Here is a 13,024-nt window from a genome sequence, read left to right on the forward strand (position 1 = left end):
TGGCTGATCCTTATTTTGTATGTGGATGACATGTTGATTGCTGGCAAACACTTGGAAGAAATTTCAGCTTTGAAGTCAAAGATGGCAAAATCGTTTGACATGAAAGACATGGGTGAGGCAAGTCATATACTTGGTATGCGAATTGAGAGAGACAGATCAAAGAAGTTGATTTGGTTATCTCAAACAAAGTATATTGACAAGGTTTTGCAACGTTTCAATATGGAGAAGGGAAAGGCATTGAGTGTTCCATTGCCACCATATGTGAAACTTAGCAAACAAGATTGTCCTGTGTCTGAGGAAGAAAAGGCTGAAATGGATAAGATTCCATATGCGTCTGCAGTGGGTAGTTTGATGTATGCAATGATTGCTACACGTCCGGATATTGCATTTGCAGTGGGAGTGGTTAGCAGATATATGTCAAATCTCGGCAAGAAACATTGGGAGGCAGTGAAAGGTATCATGAGATACTTAAAACATACAAAGAGTATGCGCATATGCTATGGTAGTCAGGATTTGAGTGTCAGAGGATACGCTGACTCAGATTATGCAGGAGACTTGGATAAGAGGAGATCTACATCAGGCTATGTCTTTACATTGGCTAGAGGTGCCATATCATGGCGATCTCGATTACAAGATTATGTTACACAGTCTACTACTGAAGCTGAGTATGTTGCAGCAAATGAGGCATGCAAAGAAGCTATTTGGCTTGGTAGATTGGTAGCAGACTTGGGAATCAATGCAGATATGCCAGAGTTATATTGTGATAGTCAAAGTGCTATACAATTGGCAAAGAATCCAGTGTTCCATTCGAAGACTAAGCATATTGATGTGAAATATCACTTCATTAGGGAAGTACTTGAAGACAAGCATATACAACTGCTGAAGATCCACACCAAGGACAATCCTGCTGATCTACTCACAAAGGGACTTCCAGGAGAGGGCTTTGTGCATTTTCGTGAGTTATTGGGCATTGGATAGATGGCAGCCATGTAAATCTTTGTACATTTATGTTCATAGATTTACAGTTACTTAAAGTGCCACATTGGACTTTAAGTGGGAGGTTTTTGGGATTAAAGCCCAAGTGGCCTCTTATGCAGATATGGCTGGCCGCCCGCCTAACTCACTTCCCTCTAACTCTTTGTATATACTAACTTATACTTTGTGAATACTAGGGAATTGGGAGATAACCCTTCTAAGAGTTCTCTGCGTACTATACTGTGTAAGCTCACTGTGTGTGTGTGTGAGAGAGTCGACCCACGCTCCGCTCCGCGACTTCACAACCGGCTATTCCACGTCTTCCTTTCCAGCAAGAGTAGTGCGAGAGATTTGCGAGCAGTGGAGAGTCGGCATGCGATGGGCCAACAGTGCACTTCTCTGCCTTCAAGAAATTGAAAAAGACTACCTCGTTGAATTCTTCAGTGATGGATATATATTGGCTGCCCATGCACACCACGTTACTATCATGCCATGGGATTTTGACACTCTTTGGAGGCTGCACTTCCGCTATGATGGACTGCTTCAGCCAGTACCTATCCGGGATATGAGAACAATGGATACTCTTAACATCCCCCCTCTCCATCCTTGTGCACAACAGACAGAGCCGTCTAGGGCTGAATTAAATAGCAGGACACGAACACGGGTCGAGAGAAATGACACAGATGGGCAGGCTGAGCTAGCCACAGAGGGGCATGAGCAAGCCAAGGTGGACCCAACAGTCATGGAAGAAACAGAGACAATTATGGAGGAGCCAGCTAGACCCCAAAATGAGCAAGTCATGGAGGATCCGGAGCCAGTAAGGGAGGATAACGATGAGGGGCATGAGCAGGCCAGGGTTGAGAGGAATGACACAGATGGACAGGCTGATAGGGGCATGAGTAGGCCAGGGTGGACCCTGAGGCATTTATGGAGGAACCAATATTGAAGTAAAATGAGCAAGCCATGGAGGATCTGGAGCTTGTGCCTATAAGGGAGGACCCTGTGCCTGTAAGGGAGGACCCTGTGCCTGTAAGGGAGGACCCTATGCCTGTTAGGGAGGACCCTGTGCCTGTTAGGGAGGAGCCTGAGGCAGCCACGGATAAATCTCAAGAAAGGCAAGGGAAAGGCGCTGCTTCACAAGGGCCATCCAATGAGGAGCCTTTATCAGATGAGCCAATTATTTTAGAGCAAATCAACGAAGAGAACGAAGGGGAGTTGCAAGTTTTGCTCAATGCAGTGCCTCTGCATGCATAGATATTGCTACCTGGAAGGTCGGAGGAGGCCTGCATTTTCAACCTTGATCAACAAGACTTCCTGTGCATGCGCAGTTCCACCAACTCCAACGCAATGGATGGGGTCATCAACATTGCTTTGTGGTACTTCTCAAGTTCTTCAAAAGTCACGGTTGGTTCATTAAATGGCTCACTACCAAGACATGGGTCAATACCAAGCGAGTCAGTGGCTTATGGAATTGGATAGTGATACTACTCGCTCGGTATTGACCCATGTCTTTGCGGCAGTCGTCAACGTTACTGTGTTACATCTCAAGTTTTTCTTTATAAGTCACGCTTGGTTCATTAGATGGCTAACTACCGCTAAGACATGGGTCAATACCAAGTGAGTCAGTAGCTTATGGAAATCGATAGCTGCCCCAATCGCTTGGTATTGACTCATGGGTTTGTGGCAGTGACAGCCCGCTGAAATATTTAAGTCTAATCTCTGCCATTGATTCATGTTAGGCACGTTGTCTCGCTTCTGCCCCCTGAGGCTCAAAACAAATTATACGTAATAGATCCGCTGATATCGCCTATGCTACAGAATAGCAGAGTTTCCTTTTTGGCTCTGATGGGCTGGTTTAGTAGAGTCAATTTTGATCTAGTGTGCTTTTTGGTCACTGTATACAATCAATCGAGATTTTTTTCTTGCCTTGTAAAAACCATGTCGCATTTAGGATCTTTCTCCTCATCTTTGATGGATTTAGTGTAGTGATCATTGGATTCTGTTGTTATTTGACATTGAAGATAAGATTGTTTACTATGCAAACTCCAGGCAAAGCAGGGTGTTTCACGATCGTGTAAATACGTAAGGCACATCTGGGTACATTTGGAAGTATTGTCTCTTTGTAATGTGTTGCTGACTCAAGTGGTTATGTATGTAGTACCGTGAAAAAACTTGTATGCTGTGTAGAGCATGTTTTGTTAGAACATGATCTAGGGAATACCATCCGGCACGAACTGGTAATCGTGCCCATGCAGGTTGATGACTATAGCTGTGGTTGGCGAACTTGTTTGAATGCCTTGTTACTCCTCGGTCAACTTTTGGATGTACCGAACGTAACTAATCGTGTTGTTTCATTGTTTGTTGCAATGTTCGTAGTAAAAGAAGAAACATCTTTACTTACTTTCCTATTATCACGCTCCTATAGGAACTTCAATTACATAACTACACCCCCAACAATGTGCAACATTTTTTTGTAATGGCCATCCAACATATTATAATCTCGGTAAACATACGTACAAGAGAGGAAGGGGCGAGAGCTGAGGAGTTCGAATAGGCTCACATTAATGAAATGACGCAACGCTACAATCAGACTCAAGAAGACGTTCAAAATATGCAAGAAGCAATAAATCAATATTATGCTGAAGCCGTAGAAGTAGAGGAATGGGCTACACGTCGACGGCAAGATCAAGAACAGAGGGAAGCTTCACAGGTGCAAGATGCATGGGAAGCCATGGAAGAGGCCCATGATTTTGAACGACATGAAAGGACGCCCGAGACCAGCGTCCCCAGAGGCAGAAGTAGCAGCAAACCGGAGCAGAGGGCATGGGAGCGGTGGCAGCAACCGAGGGGGGAAAGGGTAGGGGACCAATGGCAACAACTGGGAGAGAGGACAGGGGACCATCGGAACAAACCGGGGGAGAGGACAGTAGCAGGGAAAAGGAGCAATAACTTATATAAATCTTGACAGAAACAACACAATTTGTAAGGTTTTGAGACAATGAAAAGTGTACATTTTTTAAACATTGTTTGACCGCCACAAAATGTCTCTGTATTAGTCATTTTGAAGAGTACATCATGGTTTGCATGGCATCAAAGCTCATTGCGTGCACAAGGTATGTGACATAGCTTCCAATGGAAGCAATTAAGTGAAGTGTATTTGTGAGTGACTCCTTGCACAATGTTGTTTTCTCCTTGCATCTTGGAATCTAAAAAGAAGAAAAAATTAGATTCTATGTCTTGATGTATTAAATAAAATCAAAATTCATCCATTTAGTAAGCACCTTTCTGTTGTTGAGACTGAATGCATACAATTCCCGCAAAAGTGGAAGTTCTTCATATGTAAGATCTAGCCTGAGCTGTGCAAGAGTTGTGCTTGACATTGTCTCCATCATAGTAAGTAGGCTGTCTCGAAAGTAGAGCTCCATTGATAAAGGTTTGTTCTCGAGGCTAGACTCTGTATCTTGGTTGAGTGGAATAAGCTGGCCACTAAGAAGATGATATCTAAAATAGTAAAACGACACTATGAAATTTGAGAGCTTATAATGAACTTCAAATTATGGACTTCTTTTGCAAAATAAAGATTTTGCTCTGTGATTTTTTCCTATCCCAAATAATTTCTAGAATTTCCAAACAGCTCTCAGACTTGCAAATGAACATTGTTGCGGTAGTTCTTATTTGCTCAAAGAAAAAATCTACAAACACTTCAAGAGGCATAAATAGTGCAAGCCAAACTATTTTTGTGGCAATTGAATACTTGAGGGACTTTTGTATATCCTGAAACAACTTATTTCTAAAGCTCTCACTAGTTTGCAAAGCTGGCAAAGACCAATCCTTGTTGTCAAAGGATGGAAGTGACAAAGGAGCTACACAACCCCAACCAATGGAAGTTCTCGGTTCCACATATGACATATCATAAAATAATATTCCATTCTCTGTAAGTTCCTTGTGTTGTCTTCCTCGGTACATTTGCTCACCAATAAATGCATGGAAAGCATCAAAAATCCCAACTATGCTCTCAACTGGTTGCCAATCTGTCCTATTTGATGGATAAATATCTGAAACATACCAAAGATTATATCCACCACTTAACCTTCGAAAAAAATCATACACTAAGTGAGATGCTCAAAATAACTTACAGTTGGATCAATGCCTTGGAAAACTTGGAGAAGATGTTTGCAACCTTAAGTCTGCATGCTGGAAAGCATGTTATATGAGGACCTCTTTCACCCGCTTGCTTTGTGCACACACTTTAAACTCTTTAACTTGTCCCTTGAAAGCCTCCACAAAATCATTGCGTTGCCTCCTCTTCCTCCTCCTAGTTTGCAGTACAACCCAACTTCCGATAGTTATTCGAGATGGTATGCATGCTTGATCATCTATAGTATAACTGTTAAAAATGCTAACAGAGTCAATGGTAGTGCTAGGCCTTCGAGAAGTAGTCATGGTGTTCACTAGAATACACAAAAAAGGTTAGCGCAAATATGAAAAAGGGAAGAATTTTTGAGAGGGAATTAGAGCTACTCAAAGTCATATTTGGGCAGGAACATAGATAGTAGATAGAGTCTTCAATGAAAGTTCTGAAATTCCTCGGTACAGAGTTAGTACGACTTATGGTATTTATGCTTTGAAAGCGTGAAATTGTGCAATTTGAACAAAAATAATATTTTCTCCCTTTTTTCTGAAAGAGCTTGGCTCCAAAATGTCGATTTTCAACATAACATTAGCCTCTTCCTCTTTGGTCGAGCGGCAATCTCTCTCTAGAACTGAAAGGCCCAAAAGTGAGTCCAACTTTCTCCTAATGCTTTTGGTGCTTCCAAAAAGCAACATGCTTTTTAATATTTTCTAACCCTAAAAACATTATTTGTAGTCACCATATATGTGTTGAATGGACGTAGTGCGGAGGAATGGGATTGAAACTAGTTTTTATGGGGATTATTTTTAAAGAAACGTGGCATTGTAAACACGCCTGTGTGATACAGTGAGCATGATGGTTATGCCAGGGCATGATAATATGGTTTAGTTCACCTACATTCGCATTAGTTGCCAAGGTTCCTTTTTCATTGAGTAATTTTCATTAGAAAATTGGATGATGGAGGCAAGATTTGACTATTGAAAGCAAATCCTTGCTTTAACAAAGAGGGGAGTTTTTTCACAGATTTAGCGCTGCTTTTGGTTAAAAAACAAAGCACCCAATTTTTTTCTTGGCCTTCACTCTGCTTTCCAAATCTCTTAAATAAGAAGCTATGGTGCACACAACCGAGCATAGACAGATACATACAAATGCTACGAAACTCTACACCTTTATTATACGGAGGTGGTGCAAGCTCTCCATCATCATCTCCATAACAATCTTTCTTGTACGTAGGTAGCAAAACTGTGAAACACGTTTTGGCCAGGGTGAAACATGAAATGTGAGAAACACCTCAAACATTTCAGCATGCAGGTGAAACGCCTAAAAATTTTGGGGGGCTAACATTAACATTATCCATCATCGATGTGACGAGCGTGACCCCTTGCCAAGATCTTAATATTGCCGATGCATGGTTGAGTCTTGATTAGGAGAGATAAGAGAGAGAGAGAGAGAGAGAGAGAGAGAGAGAGAGAGAGAGAGAGAGAGAGAGAGAGAGAGAGAGAGAGAGAGAGAGAGAAAGAATTGCAACCATTTACTTTGATTCTTGAAATAAATGGTTTGAAAATTCAAAATTGACCATTAATGATTACACTGGCATTGCTAATTTGCAATTTTGTTGATCACATGTATGATTTCACATGTGTGTATAGTGTACACTGCACACAATGCACAGTAACACATCATACATGAAAATTTCTCACATGTGTTACATGTATCATGATTCGCATGGCTAAGAATCTTCAATCATGGTGAGAGGAGAATCTTCACATTGCAAGCAGCCAATAATTGAGAGGGATCCATGGGAGTCTACAATTTTCATTTCCAAATATCATAAATCTAGCTCTCACAAGGTTGTATGTAAGCTTTGTTGGGATGTGCTTATAGGAGGTGTGACCCGCTTGAAATCCCATTGCGCTTGGATTGGAAGCAAAGGATGAGATGCGTGAAAATTTGTCTCCGAAAATTTATGGCTTGCTTTGTGGGGTGAGCAAGCAAAGTACATTAGTATTGTCATGCCCTCTCTTGAACCCCCAATAGATGAAGAGGCCCTCTTAAAGAAATTCCAAGATGAAAAAGGTGAATTTGCTGCTCCTCACCATTCCTTGCTGGTGGCGGCTGCTACTTCTATTACTCCACAAGCCTCGACTCCAAATATCCCTACCACATCTAGTTCTCCACAAGCCTCGATTCCAAATATCCCTCCCACCCATCGTGCTCCAGATGTTATTGCTAGTGTGGAGGATATCAATGTAGGAGATGCTACAAAACCTAGCACTCAAGACGTGGATACTAGCATGATGCTCCTTCTATTAGCGCCACATAAGCATCTCCTTCCTAGCCCATAGTGGGACAATTTGGAGTAGGTATGTATAAGAAGAGGGCTTTCACATCAGCATGCTCTTCTACATTGCATGATGTTTGGGCTCCAAGCTTGAAGAAGGCGGCGGAGATTTCCTAAGAGCATTTTTGTTACCAATGCAACATTGCATTCCATGCTACATGCATAGGGGCCTAAGAAAGTTTTGTGAATGTTGTCTCGACCGCTGTAGCTACGGAAGCGCCAATTACTCCTATCATAATTGAGACACTTTGCACTAGTAGATTGACACATCAAGCAGACATGGTACATGAGCAATTGAAAGATGTGCAAAAGCATCACTTACTCAACATCCTTGTCTCTAGTTGTACCGATACAACATTTTTGAGCCATTGATGTGTCAGGAGTTGGCATACGCATTACTGGTATGTTTCTTATTTTTATTTCTTGTCACTCGTAAATAAAAGCCTAGAGCATCATAATTTAAAGTGAAGTGTTCTTACAAGTTACAAAATATGAACCCAAATGTGTAGGAGAGCTTATTTTTCAACACATTTGAGATGTTATCGAGGAGGTTGGGCCACAACATGTAAAGAAAATGGTAACGAACAATGCAAGCAATTGCAATCTTATGGGCGAAATGGTTGAAACGGCATACCACACACAGTATGGAGTCCGTGTGCAACACACTCCATGTTAAGTATGGAGCCTGATTTACCCTTGTAATTTTCTCTGGTAAAAGCGCACATTTGTAAGGCCCCCATTATGAGGAGAAGCCATCGTGCGTGAAGGAAAATCACTCACCGAAAACCAAAATTTTCACGGACAAGAATCAGGGGCAACTTTAAAGGCCTCGGGGGCGGAGGCCCTCGAGACTTTTTTTTTGCCGAAATATTCTTTTTCGCCGGAATATTATGGCCGGACGGCGGCCGGAAAGTGGTCGGAAAACAACCGGTCGGTTGGCCATTGGCCGGTAGTCAATGGCCGATGGCCGGTGGTCGGAAGTCAATGGCCGGTGGCCGGTGGCCGGTAGTCGAAAGTCAATGGTCGGTGGCCGGTGGCCGAATTCAATGGCCGGTGGCCGAATTCAAAAGCGGACTTGTCTTCTCAAGGGAGGCCACACATGGGCGGATTGGAGGGTCCGATTTGGACTTATTCGCACAAGGGTGGTTACACATGGGTGTCTCTCATAAGAGAGGGCAGCCCTTTTGGCCTATAAAAGGAGGCCATTTCTACACACATTTGATAGTGTGAAGTTGATGCAACAAGGTGAGTGTGAGGTGGTGAGAGTGAAGCAAGGCGGGAGCTCCATTAAGGGTATAATCCCTTTGTAAACTACTTCTTGTTTTGAAGTACTAAAGCCATTGAGTGGCTGCTTTTCCGTGGACGTAGCCCACATTGGGTGAACCACGTATATCGTGTGTACTCTCTCTCTCTCTCTCTCTCTCTCTCTCTCTCTCTCTCTCTCTCTCTCTCTCTCTCTCTCTCTCTCTCTCTCTACTCTATCATCTCGTGTATATAAATCTGTCTCTCTCCATTAAGTAATCTACTCAATTATCTATTTAGCTACGTCTTATTTCCTAACACTCCATTGATCTTATAATGGAAGATATTGGTGCACTACCATGGGTGATTACACTAGTTGATAAAACTCTACAGCTTATCAACTTTATTCATCAAAAATCATTTGCTCTAGGGTTGTTCACTGCCCATTGCAAATAGGCTCTCAAGAAGCTGGCAAAACTTTCTTGTGCTACATCTTTCTTATCTTGTGCCGGTGAGCTTCTCAAAGGTTTCCTATTCTTTGAATCTCCCATTTTAAGACTTGAATGTGAAGCTCAAATATTCATTGTTTTATGTACAGCTTGATGAAATGCAAAGATGACTTGTGTTGTATGGTGGTAGATGAAAGGTGGTTAAACTGGCCAAAATCTACCACTCCTACTGATGTGGTGATCCTTGATGCGGTGATTTGCAACAACACATTTTGGAGGGAGATTGATGAACTTCAATCTGCTCTCCAACTAATTGTTAGTGTTTTATGCTTGTGTGATAGTGAGGGATCCACCCTCGGTCTCCTCTACAAGTTCATGACAAAGTTAAAAGGTCGTTAAACTGGCCAAAATCTACCACTCCTACTGATGTGGTGATCCTTGATGCAGTGACTTGTAAGAACACATTTTGGAGGGAGATTGATGGCCTTCAAGCTACTCTCCAACTAACTGTTAGTGTTTTACGCTTGTGTGATAGTGAGGGATCCACCCTCAGTCTCCTCTATGAGTTCATGACAAAGTTGAGGATAACCATACATGAATGCATGTCATTGAGCTCAGATAGGTAAGGTTTTTGAAATATTTATCTTTATTTCAAGTCTTAACCCTTATGAAATTATACATATCGTAGTTCACATCTGATTATGTGAACTTGTGACGTGTAGGGTAAGCATCATGCTTCAAATATTTGATGTAAGATGGGATTGGTTTTGCCGTCCTATACATTGTGTATCCCACATATTACATCGTGCTTGGAGAAATGAGGCTCAAAGATCCAATCACGTGCTCTTGATTGGATGGAATGAATATGTGGAGAGAATCTATCTAGACAACGGTCATGCGCAAGATTGACTAGAAGAGGATCTTTTGGAGTATAGAGGTAAAGATCTCTAAAGTCTATAGGTATTAGGCTTCAAAGCACAATCATAAAAAAGCATATTTTAAAGTCTTTGGAGTTTGTAAATTGTGTCTTGATTCTTGGGAGAAATTATACATATAGGTGGTATGGGAAATTTTTCTCGTGCAATTGCCAAAGACGTTGAAAACCAAGCACTTCCAATTTCATGTCTCACATACATGTTGCAGTCTTTGGCTTTACAAGTCCTCTTCCAAGAGGTAAGCTCATCCGGTGCGGAGAGGCTATGGAGCATAATAAGGGACATACACACAAAAGATCAAAATAGGTGAGCTTCGACATGAGAATTTAGCTTTGCTCATACGCTCTATGGTTCACAACAATGACCAGTCTATGCGTTTTGCCTAACTTGTGTGTTTTGAATTTTTCATAGGCTCAATACTCCCGAGCTTAATAGGTTGGAATTTGTTAATGCTAATATTCGGGTATTGGAGAAGGCAGGTAGATTGGATAGCACAGACCCTGTTAGTTGGCCACCAAAGCAAGTGGATCATCAACAAATACTAGTTGAGGCAGCTAATAGCTCACATCTCCAGCCACATACACATGAGGATGATGTGTATGATTTCATCCATGAGGACATGATGAGGTTCTCACGAGATACTTCGTTTAGAGTTCTTTCTCTCGTATGAGTCATGTTAAAATTTTGCGTTAAGAGTTAGGGAACCAAATTGTTTTTGCTTGTTGTTTTTTGCACAACCAAATTTTTGGACCCTAGGCTCTCCTTGGGGGGACTACCATATGCATTCAACAATGGGTAAATCCACTTATCCAAGTTAAGAACTTGATTAATCATGTTGATACATGTATTTAGATCCTTATTATCACGTCATGGATGTGAGTTATTAATTGATTGTGCTATGAATTTATGTATATGTGTAGGGGTGGCTACCAAGGAGGGGTACCATATGGAGCTATGGGTTTGATGTGAAGTTCTCATAAATTATTTATGGTTTATTTGGGGATTTTATTCCAATTTTGTAATGTCCATAAACTCATGAGAGTTGATGTATGGCTATCCAAGCCAAATTGTATGGGTTGTTTTGCATAAACAGCTTTCTTTCTTAATAGGGTTGATAGCATGAGTCTTCATATCGGTGAAGTGATGTGGTATGGCGATAGTATATATTACACGGCTTGAGGTCAAACACACTCTCTTGTATGTCGTATGTGCATCCAATAGGGAAAAAAAAAGTTATACCTAAGTGTCAAGTTATGGCATATCCGCAATGTCATGATTAGGGTTATAAGATGATTTTATATGATGCATGAAACCTCAAAGGATAGATGTGGATGCCTTATGTGCATGTGTGTACTACTTTCCATCCTTCTATGTCAAAACTAGCTATATGTGACAGAAGAGTGATGTGTGGTTGTTGTGGTGCATCATTTGCATATGGATAAAAGCTTCAGGATTTTTGATTTGGGATGATTTTTATTCGTTGGTTGGATTCTTTTAGGCATAAAATTTTCACCTTTAAGGATAATGTGTTTTGGAGGGGTTGCCAAAAGCAAGTACAATCAAAGATTTAAGTGTGAGAGTTGGTTTCATTGTTGAATATGGTTTATGCTGCCAAAATTTTGCAACCACGTTATGTACTAAAGTGGTTGTAAGATGATTGAGCATCACCTAGAGTGGGGTTGACTCTGAAGTGCTTACCCATGTGATGGGATTTTGATTATGGTTTATGGTTTGAATTTAAATTGTGATATGACTTTGATGGATTATGCTAGATATATAAGGTAGAGATCCTGTGCAGTCTGATTTTGAACTGCTATATTATGGTTGGACTCATGTGCTATGTTTGTCATGACAACTTTGATACAAGATTAGGCTCACATACATCGCATAGTCCATGGAAAATTTAAATTGTATATTTCTCGCATAACCCCTAGGAGGGGATCTCTCATTAGATATCAGAGCCTAAGGCTGAGGGGATAGTCTAAAAAATGATACTAGTCAAGTTAGTAATGCATTATACATGCATTCATGAATGTTGTTTGGAAAAGAATACTATATTCATGAAATTTGGAGATAAACATTGATTGATGATGATACTTGTTTGAAATATGAATAAGATTGAGTGGTCTACTTGTGCAAGCTCTAATTGGTTGAGCTACAGTAAACTTGATTGGATTATTAGACAATTGTATTAAAGACCTTTGATTTTTTGTTTTGTAGTTATTGATGGACCCTAAGGTGAATTTTGAGTCCTTTAGCAAGGAAAACAAGGTTTTAGTGATAGTGTTTAAGCAACATGATTACCAAGGGATACAAGAGAACTTTTCTATCTAGAAATCGCAACCGAGGTCTTCTAATTACCAAGAATTGAGACTTATTGGAAGGTCATTGACATAAGAACCTTTTTGTGAGTTCTTAATCTATGTTGATGATAGCGCAAATGATTAGTTTGCAAACCTAAGGCTGTTTCAACTTAGGATGTGGTTGGATTTAGGAGATATGTATTACTACTTGGACTTGAACACTGGAATACTTAAGATTTCTAAAGTTGCTAAGAAATTTGAGGCACTTGTAGCCATTGTAGAAAAGGAAAGACTAGAAAAAACTATAGACCGAAGTGTCGTATGAAAGGTTTGAGAGATTTCCCACACATGAGGACAAAAAGAAAAATTTAAAGAATTAGCTCTATGTCATGATGATGAGACCTTTTTCAAAATATATTTTCTTCGTGAATAAAAAGCCGAGACTCAATTTTAAGATTCTTATTTACTAATTCATCTCTCTCTTTCTCTTGTGTTTAGATGTATCTCCTTAACCATCTAGATGAACTACAAGTAATTTCACAAGGAACATCTTTCTCAACTATGCTATTGAGTTCAATGTCTTTTGGGGAGTCAAAGTGGTTCGAACATCAAGGGGGATAAGATACTAGCCTTGTCACAAACTCCTA

General features: G+C 40.7%; 1 pseudogene; it reads left to right on the plus strand.

The window, feature by feature from the left end:
* Positions 1 to 6,852: 6,852 nt before the first annotated feature.
* On the plus strand, positions 6,853 to 12,408 carry LOC147440188 (uncharacterized; annotated as a pseudogene).
* The last annotated feature ends 616 nt before the right edge of the window (positions 12,409 to 13,024 follow it).

This window comes from Adiantum capillus-veneris, chromosome 15 (assembly GCF_014529385.1).
Source record: "Adiantum capillus-veneris isolate H3 chromosome 15, ASM1452938v2, whole genome shotgun sequence".
In the NCBI taxonomy this organism is placed as follows: Eukaryota; Viridiplantae; Streptophyta; class Polypodiopsida; order Polypodiales; family Pteridaceae; genus Adiantum; species Adiantum capillus-veneris.